Here is a 13,217-nt window from a genome sequence, read left to right as displayed (position 1 = left end):
ACATGGCAAGAGGTGTGTCACTATCCTCTCGATGCGATAGCATCGGGCCTTAATCTAGTTATATACATAAAGGTAATGATGTCCCTGTGCCAAGCAGTGCGGAGGATCAGAATACACTGAGGAGACCAGAGCAGCAGGGTATGGTGAGAAAAATTATATGGGGCCCATTATGCTGTATGAAGTAATATATGGTGCCCATTATACTGTATGAAGTAATATATGGTGCCCATTATACTGTATGCAGTAATATATGGGGCCCATAATACTGTATGAAGTAATATACACTCACTGGCCACTTTATTAGGTACACCTGTCCAACTGTGTGTTAAGACTTAATTTCTAATCAGCCAATCACATGGCGGCAACTCAGTGCATTTAGGCATGTAGACATGGTCAAGACAATCTCCTGCAGTTCAAACCGAGCATCAGTATGGGGAAGAAAGGTGATTTGAGTGCCTTTGAACGTGGCATGATTGTTGGTGCCAGAAGGGCTGGTCTGAGAATTTCAGAAACTGCTGATCTACTGGGATTTTCACGCACAACCATCTTTAGGGTTTACAGAGAATGGTCCGAAAAAGAAAAAAAATCCAGTGAGCGGCAGTTCTGTGGCCGGAAATGCCATGTTGATGCCAGAGGTCAGAGGAGAATGGGCAGACTGGTTCGAGCTGATAGAAAGGCAACAGTGACTCAAATTGCCACCCGTTACAACCAAGGTAGGCAGAAGAGCATCTCTGAACGCACAGTGCGTCGAACTTTGAGGCAGATGGGCTACAGCAGCAGAAGACTACACTGGGTACCACTCCTCTCAGCTAAGAACAGGAAACTGAGGCTACAATTTGCACAAGCTCATCGAAATTGGACAGTAGAAGATTGGAAAAACGTTGCCTGGTCTGATGAGTCTCGATTTCTGCTGCGACATTCGGATGGTAGGGTCAGAATTTGGCGTAAACAACATGAAAGCATGGATCCATCCTGCCTTGTATCAACGGTTCAGGCTGGTGGTGGTGGTGTCATGGTGTGGGGAATTTTTTCTGGGCACTCTTTGGGCCCCTTGGTACCAATTGAGCATCGTTGCAATGCCACAGCCTACCTGAGTATTGTTGCTGACCATGTCCATCCCTTTATGACCACAATGTACCCAACATCTGATGGCTACTTTCAGCAGGATAATGCGCCATGTCATAAAGCTCGAATCATCTCAGATTGGTTTCTTGAACATGACAATGAGTTTACTGTACTCAAATGGCCTCCTCAGTCACCAGATCTCAATCCAATAGAGCATCTTTGGGATGTGGTGGAACGGGAGATTCGCATCAGGGATGTGCAGCCGACAAATCTGCGCCAACTGTGTGATGCCATCATGTCAATATTGTCCAAAATCTCTGAGGAATGCTTCCAGCACCTTGTTGAATCTCTGCCACGAAGAATTGAGGCAGTTCTGAAGGCAAAAGGGGGTCCAACCCCTTAATAGCATGGTGTACCTAATAAAGTGGCCAGTGAGTGTATGTGGCCCATTATACTGTATGAAGTAATATATGGGGCCCATTATACTGTATGAAGTAATATATGGGCCCATTATACTGTATGAAGTAATATATGGGGCCCATTATACGGTATGAAGTAATATATGGTGCCCATTATGCTGTATAAAGTAATATATGGTGGCCATTATGCTGTATGAAGTAATATATGGGACCCATTATACTGTATGAAGTAATATATGGTGCCCACTATGCGGTATGAAGTAATATATGGGACCCATTGTACTGTATGAAGTAATATATGGGGCCCATTATACTGTATGCAGTAATATATGGGGCCCATAATACTGTATAAAGTAATATATGTGGCCCATTATACTGTATGAAGTAATATATGGGGCCCATTATACTGTATGAAGTTATATATGTGGCCCATTATACTGTATAAAGTAATATATGGGGCCCATTACACTGTATGAAGTCATATATGGGGCCCATTACACTGTATGAAGTCATATATGGGGCCCATTATGCTGTATGAAGTAATATATGGGGCCCATTACACTGTATGAAGTCATATATGGTGCCCATTATACTGTATGAAGTAATATATGGGGCCCATTATGCTGTATGAAGTAATATATGGGGCCCATTATACTGTATGAAGTAATATATGGGGCCCATTATACTGTATGCAGTAATATATGGGGCCCATAATACTGTATGGAGCATTATGTGGGGATAGGGGATGACTTTCTGTTTGTTGTGGATCTGACCGCTGGGACCCCCATGATCCTGGGAAACGTAGCTTTGAAGAGCACCATGTAACTGGAGCTGTGGTCAATCATACGCACTGTGGTGCCATTCACATGTGGCTCTTCAAATAACTCCTTTAAGAGAGTGATGAGGGGACAACAAAGTATAGCAAAAATTCACTGATCGGGGTGAGGAGTGTTATAGTTTGTGGGCTGGTGGGATTTGTGTGGCAGGGCTGCTTTTTTGTCCCAGTCCGGCCCTGTGCCAGGCCTACCTTTGTCATTATTGACCCTTGTTCTGGATACTTCTGTGTTGTTCTTGTATGTGCGTGTGTTGGTTCTGACATCCTTGTGTTTGGACACTTTTTTTTCTATTTATCTAAATCAAAATGTCCACTATTGAACTCAGTTTTACAGGATAGATATGAAAATTTACTTTGTGGGGGGGGGCTCATTTTGCTGTTTGCTTCAGGCAGCAGAGAGGCTAGGTTCACCCCTGAGCGCAACTCCCGGGAAAACGGAATGAGCTGACAAGTGTGGAGCGTCCCTATAGTCCATGGCAACCAGAGGGCACAGAACAGTCTTTCCAATGCAGTAGAGGGAATACTGGCTCCCACAGGTTGCCAGGGGCAACAAGGCCAGTTTTTCCAGTCTTGATAGAAATCCAAACTATTGAATGCAGAAGTGAATTTTTGCTGTTGGTTCATGTTTTCCTGTGGGAAGGTGACAGTGAGGCGAGTGCAGCCCTCCCAGCAGCGAGCCCAGCACAGCAATGACATCATGTCTCTCTGATGCCAGGAATCACGACCACGGAGGAGGAAGCAGGGAGGTGACAGACAGCCGGGAGCGAGCAGGGGAGGGAGTCATGTGACAGGGATCACGTGTGCTGCGCGCTGGAGGAGGAGGTGAGGGGGCGGCGGCGGGAGAGAGCTAGGCCCTGCATAGAGACTCCGGACAGCGGAGGAGCGGGCCCCGAGGTAAGCTGCGGCCGTCCGCCATGGCCTGCTCGCCGACCATTGGTGCAGTCAGTGCTGTGTGCAGCGCGAGGTCCCCGATCACGGCCGCGCATCACAATGGCTTGTCCCCTGGGTGACGGTCCTGACAGACCCCACAGCCTGCATCGCTCCTGGCATGTGACGTGTTTCTCTGGCGGCCGCGGATTCTTCCTCTCCCTTATCCATCCTCATTATAGCTGTTTTTTTCTTTGTTCTTCGCTGCTGCTGAAGTGATGTCCGTGTAAAATCGCATTTGTGTGAAGAAGCGGCGATCCCCGGCTTTACTGGCTGGTTCCATCCATTGTCCTCCCCAGTACTGTGTGGAAATGATAGCGAGTGTTGGTTATGCATTGCTATTTACAGTGGCTAGTGTGCCGATATATAGTGGACTGTGGACCAGTCGATGTACTGTCGTCTTATGTCCACTATGTCCGTGGACCAGTCCATATACTGTCGTCATACAGCCACTGTGTCCGTGGACCAGTCCATATACTGTCGTCATACAGCCACTGTGTCCGTGGACCAGTCCATATACTGTCGTCATACAGCCACTGTGTCCGTGGACCAGTCCATATACTGTCGTCATACAGCCACTGTGTCCGTGGACCAGTCCATATACTGTCGTCATACAGCCACTGTGTCCGTGGACCAGTCCATATACTGTCGTCATACAGCCACTATGTCCGTGGACCAGTCCATATACTGTCGTCATACAGCCACAATGTCCGTGGACCAGTCCATGTACAGTCGTCATACGGCCACTGTGTCCGTGGACCAGTCCATGTACTGTCGTCTTATGTCCACAATGTCCGTGGACCAGTCCATGTACTGTCGTCTTATGTCCACAATGTCCGTGGACCAGTCCATGTACTGTCGTCTTATGTCCACAATGTCCGTGGACCAGTCCATGTACTGTCGTCATACAGCCACTGTGTCCGTGGACCAGTCCATATACTGTCGTCATACAGCCACTATGTCCGTGGACCAGTCCATATACTGTCGTCATACAGCCACAATGTCCGTGGACCAGTCCATGTACAGTCGTCATACGGCCACTGTGTCCGTGGACCAGTCCATGTACTGTCGTCTTATGTCCACAATGTCCGTGGACCAGTCCATGTACTGTCGTCTTATGTCCACAATGTCCGTGGACCAGTCCATGTACTGTCGTCATACAGCCACTGTGTCCGTGGACCAGTCCATGTACTGTCGTCATACAGCCACTGTGTCCGTGGACCAGTCCATGTACTGTCGTCATACAGCCACTATGTCCGTGGACCAGTCCATGTACTGTCGTCATACAGCCACTGTGTCCGTGGACCAGTCCATGTACTGTCGTCATACAGCCACTGTGTCCGTGGACCAGTCCATGTACTGTCGTCATACAGCCACTGTGTCCGTGGACCAGTCCATGTACTGTCGTCATACAGCCACTGTGTCCGTGGACCAGTCCATGTACTGTCGTCATACAGCCACTGTGTCCGTGGACCAGTCCATGTACTGTCGTCATACAGCCACTGTGTCCGTGGACCAGTCCATGTACTGTCGTCATACAGCCACTGTGTCCGTGGACCAGTCCATGTACTGTCGTCATACAGCCACTGTGTCCGTGGACCAGTCCATGTACTGTCGTCATACAGCCACACTGTGTCCGTGCACCAGTCCATGTACTGTCGTCATACAGCCACAATGTCCGTGGACCAGTCGATGTACTGTCGTCATACAGCCACCGTGTCCGTGGACCAGTCCATGTACAGTCATGGCCAAAAGTTTTGAGAATGACACAAATATTAATTTTTACAAAGTCTACTGCTTCATTTTTTCTAATGGCAATTTGCATATACTCCAAAATGTTATAAAGAGTGATCAGCTTAACAGCAATTACTTGCAAAGTCAATATTTGCCTAGAAAATGAACATTATCCCCCAAAGCACATTTCAACATCATTGCAGCCCTGCCTTAAAAGGTCCAGCTAACATCGTTTCAGTGATTGCTCCATTAACACAGGTGTGGGTGTTGATGAGGACAGGGCTGGAGATCAATTTGTCATGATTAAGTAAGAATGACACCACTGGACACTTTAAAAGGAGGCTGGTGCTTGGCATCATTGTTTCTCTTCTGTTAACCATGGTTATCTCTAAAGAAACACGTGCAGTCATCATTGCACTGCACAAAAATGGCCTAACGGGGAAGAGTATTGCAGCTAGAAAGATTGCACCTCAGTCAACAATCTATCGCATCATCAAGAACTTCAAGGAGAGAGGTTCCCTTGTTGCCAAAAAGGCTCCAGGGCGCCCAAGAAAGACCAGCAAGGGCCAGGACCGTCTCTTAAAAGTGTTTCAGCTGCGGGATCGGGCTACCAGCAGTGCAGAGCTTGCTCAGGAATGGCAGCAGGCAGGTGTGAGTGCATCTGCACCCACTGTGAGGCGGAGACTCTTGGAGCAAGGCCTGGTCTCAAGGAGGGCAGCAAAGAAGCCACTTCTCTCCAGAAAAAACATCATGGACAGACTGATATTCTGCAAGAGGTACAGGGAGTGGACTGCTGAGGACTGGGGTAAAGTCATTTTCTCTGATGAATCCCCTTTTCGATTGTTTGGGACATCTGGAAAACAGCTTATTTGGAGAAGACCAGGTGAGCGCTACCACCAGTCTTATCTCATGCCAACTGTCAAGCATCCTGAAACCATTCATGTGTGGGGTTGCTTCTCAGCCAAGGGAATGGGCTCTCTCTCAGTCTTACCTAAAAACACAGCCATGAATAAAGAATGGTACCAGAATTTCCTCCAAGAGCAACTTCTCCCAACCGTCCAAGAGCAGTTTGGCGATCAAAAATGCCTTTTTCAACATGATGAAGCACCTTGCCATAAAGCAAAGGTGATAACTAAATGGCTCAGGGAACAAAACATAGAGATTTTGGGACCATGGCCTGGAAACTCCCCAGATCTTAATCCCATTGAGAACTTGTGGTCAATCATCAAGAGATGGGTGGACAAACAAAAACCTTCAAATTCAGACAATATAAAAGCATTGATTTTGCAAGAATGGACTGCTATCAGTCAGGATTTGATCCAGAAGTTGATTGAGAGCATGCCAGGGAGATTTGTTGAGGTCCTGAAGAAGAAGGGTCAACACTGCAAATATTGACTTGCTGCATTAACTCATTCTAACTGTCAATATAACCTTTTGCTACTCATAATATGATTGCAATTATATTTCTGTATGTGATAAAAACATCTGACAAACACACATAAAAACCAGAGGCCAGCAGATCATGTGAAAATATAATATTTGTGTCATTCTCAAAACTTTTGGCCATGACTGTACTGTCGTCATACAGCCACCGTGTCCGTGGACCAATCCATGTACTGTCGTCATACAGCCACCGTGTCCGTGGACCAGTCCATGTACTGTCGTCATACAGCCACTATGTCCGTGGGCCAGTCCATATACTGTCATACAGCCACTATGTCCGTGGACCTGTCCATGTACTGTCGTCATACAGCCACCGTGTCCGTGGACCTGTCCATGTACTGTCGTCATACAGCCACCGTGTCCGTGGACCAGTCCATGGACTGTCGTCATACAGCCACCGTGTCCGTGGACCAGTCCATGTACTGTCGTCATACAGCCACCGTGTCCGTGGACCAGTCCATGTACTGTCGTCATACAGCCACTGTGTCCGTGGACCAGTCCATGTACTGTCGTCATACAGCCACTGTGTCCGTGGACCAGTCCATGTACTGTCGTCATACAGCCACTATGTCCGTGGACCAGTCCATGTACTGTCGTCATACAGCCACTATGTCCGTGGACCAGTCCATGTACTGTCGTCATACAGCCACCGTGTCCGTGGACCAGTCCATGTACTGTCGTCATACAGCCACCGTGTCCGTGGACCAGTCCATGTACTGTCGTCATACAGCCACTGTGTCCGTGGACCAGTCCATGTACTGTCGTCATACAGCCACTGTGTCCGTGGACCAGTCCATGTACTGTCGTCATACAGCCACTGTGTCCGTGGACCAGTCCATGTACTGTCGTCATACAGCCACTATGTCCGTGGACCAGTCCATGTACTGTCGTCATACAGCCACTGTGTCCGTGGACCAGTCCATGTACTGTCGTCATAACAGTGTATTCTCTAAAATGAATAAAAACTCAAAATGCACTGTTCCAAATTATTAGGCACAGTAGAATTTCTAAACATTTGTTTTGTTTTAAAGAACTGAAAACGCTCATTTGTGGAATTTGCAGCATTAGGAAGTCACATTCACTGAACAAAAAAGCTATTTAACTCCAAAACATCCTAAGGCCAAGTTACATGTTAATATAGGAACCCTTCTTTGATATCACCTTCACAATTCTTGCATCCATTGAACTTGTGAGTTTTTGAAGAGTTTCTGCTTGTTACCACAATACCCCCATTCTGTATTCTCCCATCAAGGACTTCCACCACACTGTCGCATCCAGCTTTGCGCGCCTCCTCTAACAGGTAGTACCATCCTCCAGCGTACCATTCCTAAATCATCTTTAAACCCCTAAGACCAGTAAATGTGCATCCAGTTCTGTTCTTCTGTGCATTGCTACCCACAAAATTCACCATTTTGATATGTGCTTTTTATACCTTTTTTCTAGACCTGGATCTAATGCACCAAGGTGGCAGGCAGTCTCGAGCCACATGTGGCTCCCGAGCTACAGGTTGGGGACCCCTGCTCTAATGGGTGATGACTTTTATTAGACCGACTGTCATTTGCACCAACCATTTAGGAAAATCAGAGAAAAATATCAGTTGCATAATAATTTGGAACACGGTGTAGAGATATGTTGATGCACACCACTCTAAGCTCCTAGTCTGGCATGATGATTGAAGCGATGTCATGGAGTGGATTGCTGCAAATGCAACCCCCTGCTATAAACCGTGGCCTTAAACAACTGGTTACTGGGCTGGCTGGCGTATGTGACCACCCCTTAGTGACAGAACCAATTTTGTCTTTAATGACCAGGCCAATTTTTATAATTCTGATCACTCTCACTTTATGAGGTTATAACTCTGGAACACTTTTACGGATCCCGCTGATTCTGGGTGTCTTTTTTCGTGACATATTGTACTTCATGTTAGTGGTAAAATTTCTTCAATATAACTTGTGTTTATTTATGAAAAAAAGTGGAAATTTGACAAATTTTGAAAATTTTCCAATTTTCAAACTTTTCATTTTTGCACACTTTAAATCAGAGAGATATGTTACACAAAATAGTTAAAGGGGTTGTCCTGGCTTTTCACATAATCTCAGGGCATATCTGGGCTGCAGAATTGTGACAATAAGTAATTTACTTTGTCACTAGTTTGCATGGTTTTGTAGATATTCTGAACAGAACGTCCAAGGCGAGGTGTGTTATGGCATTGAAATGACAACTGGTCGTTTCCTCCTATGCTACTAAAAACTTGCCCTCTGTAGCAACAACCCCACCCTCCATAGCTACAGGCCCTCCCCGTCCACATAAAGAAGCCCTCCTCACACAGTAACAAATCCTCCCCGCCGCTCCATTCCGCCCCCTTCCCCCCGGCGCCATTTCCCCCCCACCACGCCGATCCGTCTCACCCGGTCTTCACATTGCCGGTGAAAGGGCAGCGAAGGAGCGGGTCATGTGACAGGCTCTGTGCACATCACTTCAGCCTGCCTGTCACATGACCCGCTCCTTCGCTGCCCTTTCACCGGCAATGTGAAGACCGGGTGAGACGTACCGGCCTGGTGGGCGGGGAATGGCGCCGGGGGAAGGGGGTGGAATGGAGCGGCGGGGAGGATTTGTTACTGTGTGAGGAGGGCTTCTTTATGTGGACGGAGAGGGCCTGTAGCTATGAAGGGTGGGGTTGTGGCTACAGAGGGCAAGTTTTTAGTAGCTTAGGAGGAAACGACCAGTTGTCATTTCAATGCCATAACACACCCCGCCTTGGACGCTCTGTTAAGAATATCTACAAAACCCATGCAAACTAGTGACATAAAGTGAATTACTTATTGTCACAATTCTGCAGCCCAGATATGCCCTGAGATTATGTGAAAAGCCCGGACAACCCCTTTAATAAATAACATTTTTCCCATGTCTGATTTACATCAACACATTTTTGGAAACTGTTTTTTTTGTTAGGAAGTTATAAGGGTTAAAAGTTGACCAGCGATTTCTTATTTTTCCAACAAAATCTACAAAACCATTTTTTTTTTAGGGACCACCTCACATTTGAAGTAAGTTTGGGGCTTCAATATGAGAGAAAATACCCAAAAGTGACACCATTCTAAAAACTGCACCCCTCAAGGTGAGCAAACCACATTTAATAAGTTTATTAACCATTCAGGTGCTTCACAAGAAGTAAAGCATTGTGGAAGGAAAAAATGAACATTTTACTATTTTCACAAAACATTTACCTTGGACCCAAACTTTGCACACCCAAGTTGCTCAGTGCATAGTTCTATCCACTGGTATTGCATGTCCCTGTCTCATCATTGGTGAGTGCCACCTGTGGCTTGCCTGGAGGGAGCGCTGACTGTGGACAAAGTTAAACAGTGAGGGAGGAGGTGACATGCAAAACCAATGGACGGAATGGAACATTGCGCCTCTTTGCAACATCAAGGTGCACTGAGCACCCTGATTAGTAAATGTGACCTTCAGTAGCTGCAGAACAGCTGATCTATAGGGCTTTCAAAGGTAAAAATGCTGCGCTTTAGGCTATGTGCACACGTGGAATTCCCGTGTGAACTCAGCCTTAAGGGCCTGTCACACTAAGCGATAACGCTAGCAAAATCGCTATAACGTCACTGGTTTTTGTGACGTAATATCGATATCGCTGTGTCTGATACTTACCTCCGACCGCTCTTCCGCTGGTTATCGCTGATCGCGCAAGAACGTCCTGGGCTGCTTCTCGTCGTCAGCTTCCTGCTGGGCTTCCTGCTGTGACGACGAGCGACGCGTGGACGCGGGTGGAAGGACGTCATGATCGCCTCGTCTGACAGGTAAGTAGCGACCCCCGACCCCTGCGATGTCGCTGGTGAGATCTGCCTGTGTGGCAGCTCACTAGCGACCACTTAGCGATGCACCAGCGATCCTGACTGCGTCATATCGCTGGTCGGGATCGCTGGTACATCGCTTAGTGTGACAGTACCTTTACAGTAACAGCAAAAGAGAACAATGTTTCTGAAATCCTATGCACATGCTGTTTATTTTTTCCTTGCGGATTTGAACTGTTAAAGCGTTTTTATGAAATCTGCTACATGCCAATTTTTCAGCATTTTTGACCTATTCAAAGAATAGAAGAAGAAATGAGTAAAAGTGTTAAGGAAGAAAAAAAAACCTTGAATTTTACACAGTGTGTTTCTCGCCAGTGCTCGAGTGTTTGCAGGAGACTTCTGCATCAAAAACCAAACTTGTGCACATACCCTACCCTAAGGGTGTGTGCACACGCTGCGGATCCGCAGCGGTTTTGGCCCTGTGGATCCTCAGCAGTTTCTGCTGCGATGTACAGTACCATAATATCCTATGGGAAATGGAAACCGCAGTGCAGACGATGTGGATTTACTGCGGTTTCTAATCCGCAGAAAGAATTGACATGTCAATTCTTTCTGCGGATTCGGCTGTGGTTTACCATCTCCATTGTAGAGGTGATAAACCGCAGCCTAATCCGCAGGTAAACCGCAGGTCTTTTGACCTACGTATTTAACTGCGGATCAATCCGCAGCAGAATCTGCAGCGTGTGCACACTCCCCTAAAGGTGACTAATCTAGGGGACTATATCACTGCAGGGTTATGTGCTTAGTGTAGACTGTCACTTTTGGCTGATTCTCTTTAAGCAATACTTGTGCATTACCCATCTTATTTGGAGTATGCAATTGTCTTTTCTTGATGGTTAAAAATAATTTCTTTTCTCAGTTCTCTAATAACCTGTTTTCTATATTTTTTCTTTAGTACAATATTAAATTTAATACAATTTTTGATCATAAATTATCAGGTTGTAAAGTTAAATGTTATGATTTAACATCTAGGACAAGACTTGTTCGGTGAGATTTTTTTATTTTACTTCAGATCATCATTGACAGAATATACAGTACCTGTATTTTTTGCGTTACTGGTAGAAATTTGTACTGGTTGCGTGATGGACAATCTAGGAGCATGGCTGATTATGAGTGCTGTCTTCTAACCATTCCAACACCTGTTTCCTACATATGGCCAGGAAAAAATAGTCTGCACCAGAAGTGAATAATGAGGCCATGTTCCCACGTAGTGTCAGTGCTGTGGTTTTCTTTTCTCATCGTTTTTTGAGTTTAACTGTCCAAAGAAGGAAGATCTGATTACTTGAAAACTCACTGCACGTTTGAAGACTGTTTAACTTTTTTTAATGCTTCTTTTTCTACAGTCTTCTAATAGGGCGCCTGAAAAAATGCAGTTGCTTTTTTAAGTGCAGAATTAACACTTTTGTGCAATATATTTTTAAGTGTCCCCCCCCCCCCCCCTCAAAACCACCTCCACAAAAAATAGAGCTTCAAATCTGCACCAAATTATAGTGGAAAATAAGTACCGTATATAATCGCGTATAAGCCGAGATCTTCAGCCCATTTTTTGGGGCTGAAAGTCCTCCTCTCAGCTTATACGCCAGGGTGTCAGCGGGGGAGAGGGAGCGGGGGTGTCTGATCATACTGACCCCCCCCCCCCCCGTGCGTCTCTGCAGCCCCCCTGCTTGTCCCACAGTCTTAAGCCCCCGTCACACACAGCGAGATCGCTAGCGAGATCGCTGCTGAGTCACAAGTTTTGTGACGCCACAGCGATCTCACCACCGGACCCCCCCGCCGGGTATCGCTAATCATTTAGTAATGTCCAGGATATTTCTTTGATCGTTGGTCTCCCGCTGGCCAGCGTGTGGCAGGCGGGAGATCGAGCTCCCAGCGCTGTAAGCAGGAGCTGGTATCCAAGGTAAACAGCGGGTTTCTAAGCGCCGCACGGCGCTTACTCAGCGGGTAACTAAGCAACGCCCGCGCTTGTTATTCGCTTCGTCGCTGGTCCTGATCGCTGGTGAGATCTGCCTGTCTGCCAGGTCATATCATTGTCGGGATCGCTGGTGCGTCGCTATGTGTGACGGGGGCTTTAGACTCCTTCCTTCAGCGGTCACGTGGTACTGCTCATTAAAGACATGAATATGCGCCTATTCATGCCTTTAATGAGCGGTACCATGTGACTGCTGAAGGAAGGAAGGGAGACCGTGGGAGAAGCGGGGCTGCAGAGACCGTGCCAGTATATGGAATATTCACCTGTCCTCGGTCCAACGCTGCTCGCCTTTGTCTGCCGCGTCCTCTGTCAGTGACATTCAGCAGCAGAGGGTGCGATGACGTGGTTAGTGCGCGCTGCTCCCTCTGCAGCCTGAACGTCACTGACAGAGGAGACGCGGAAGACAGCGGTGAGCAGCGAGGACCGGGGAGAGGTGAATTTGCAGCAGCATATGGGGCAAAATCTATGGAGCATCTTATGGGGGCAGCATATTGGGGGCATAATCTATGGGGCAGCATATGGGGGCATAATCTTTGGAGCATCTTATGGGGCATAATCTATGGAGCATTTTATGGGGGCAGCCTATGGGGGCATAATCTATGGAGCATCTTGTGGGGCATAATCTATGGAGCATCTTATGGGGGCATAATCTATGGAGCATCTTATGGGACAGCATATGGGGGCATAATCTTTGGAGCATCTTATGGGGCATAATCTATGGAGCATTTTATGGGGGCAGCATATGGGGGCATAATCTATGGAGCATCTTGTGGGGGCAGCATATGGGGGCATAATATCTGGAGCATCTTATGGGGCAGCATATGGGGGCATAATCTTTGGAGCATCTTATGGGGCATAATCTATGGAGCATTTTATGGGGGCAGCATATGGCGGCATAATCTATGGAGCATTTTATGGGGGCAGCATATGGGGGCATAATCTATGGAGCATCTTATGGG

General features: G+C 46.9%; 1 protein-coding gene across 11 annotated transcripts in view; it reads left to right on the top strand.

Moving 5' to 3' along the window:
- The first annotated feature begins 3,054 nt into the window (after window positions 1-3,054).
- The window catches only part of TULP4 (TUB like protein 4), a 1,043,161-nt gene continuing 1,032,998 nt past the window's right edge, over window positions 3,055-13,217 (top strand). Inside the window, exons 1-3 of one of the 11 annotated variants that reach the window (XM_073560994.1) lie at window positions 3,055-3,213; window positions 7,867-7,952; window positions 9,452-9,541. The gene's annotated coding sequence lies outside the window, so the exon portion shown is untranslated. The remainder of the gene's footprint in view (window positions 3,214-7,866; window positions 7,953-9,451; window positions 9,542-13,217) is intronic. The other 10 variants (XM_073560993.1, XM_073560992.1, XM_073560990.1 and 7 more) reach the window with 10 other exon arrangements.

This window comes from Dendrobates tinctorius, unplaced genomic scaffold (assembly GCF_039654945.1).
Source record: "Dendrobates tinctorius isolate UK_male_01 unplaced genomic scaffold, ASM3965494v1 ptg000310l, whole genome shotgun sequence".
NCBI lineage: Eukaryota > Metazoa > Chordata > Amphibia > Anura > Dendrobatidae > Dendrobates > Dendrobates tinctorius.
Note: the sequence above shows the minus strand (reverse complement) of the source record. Positions and strands in the feature narration are given on the sequence as shown.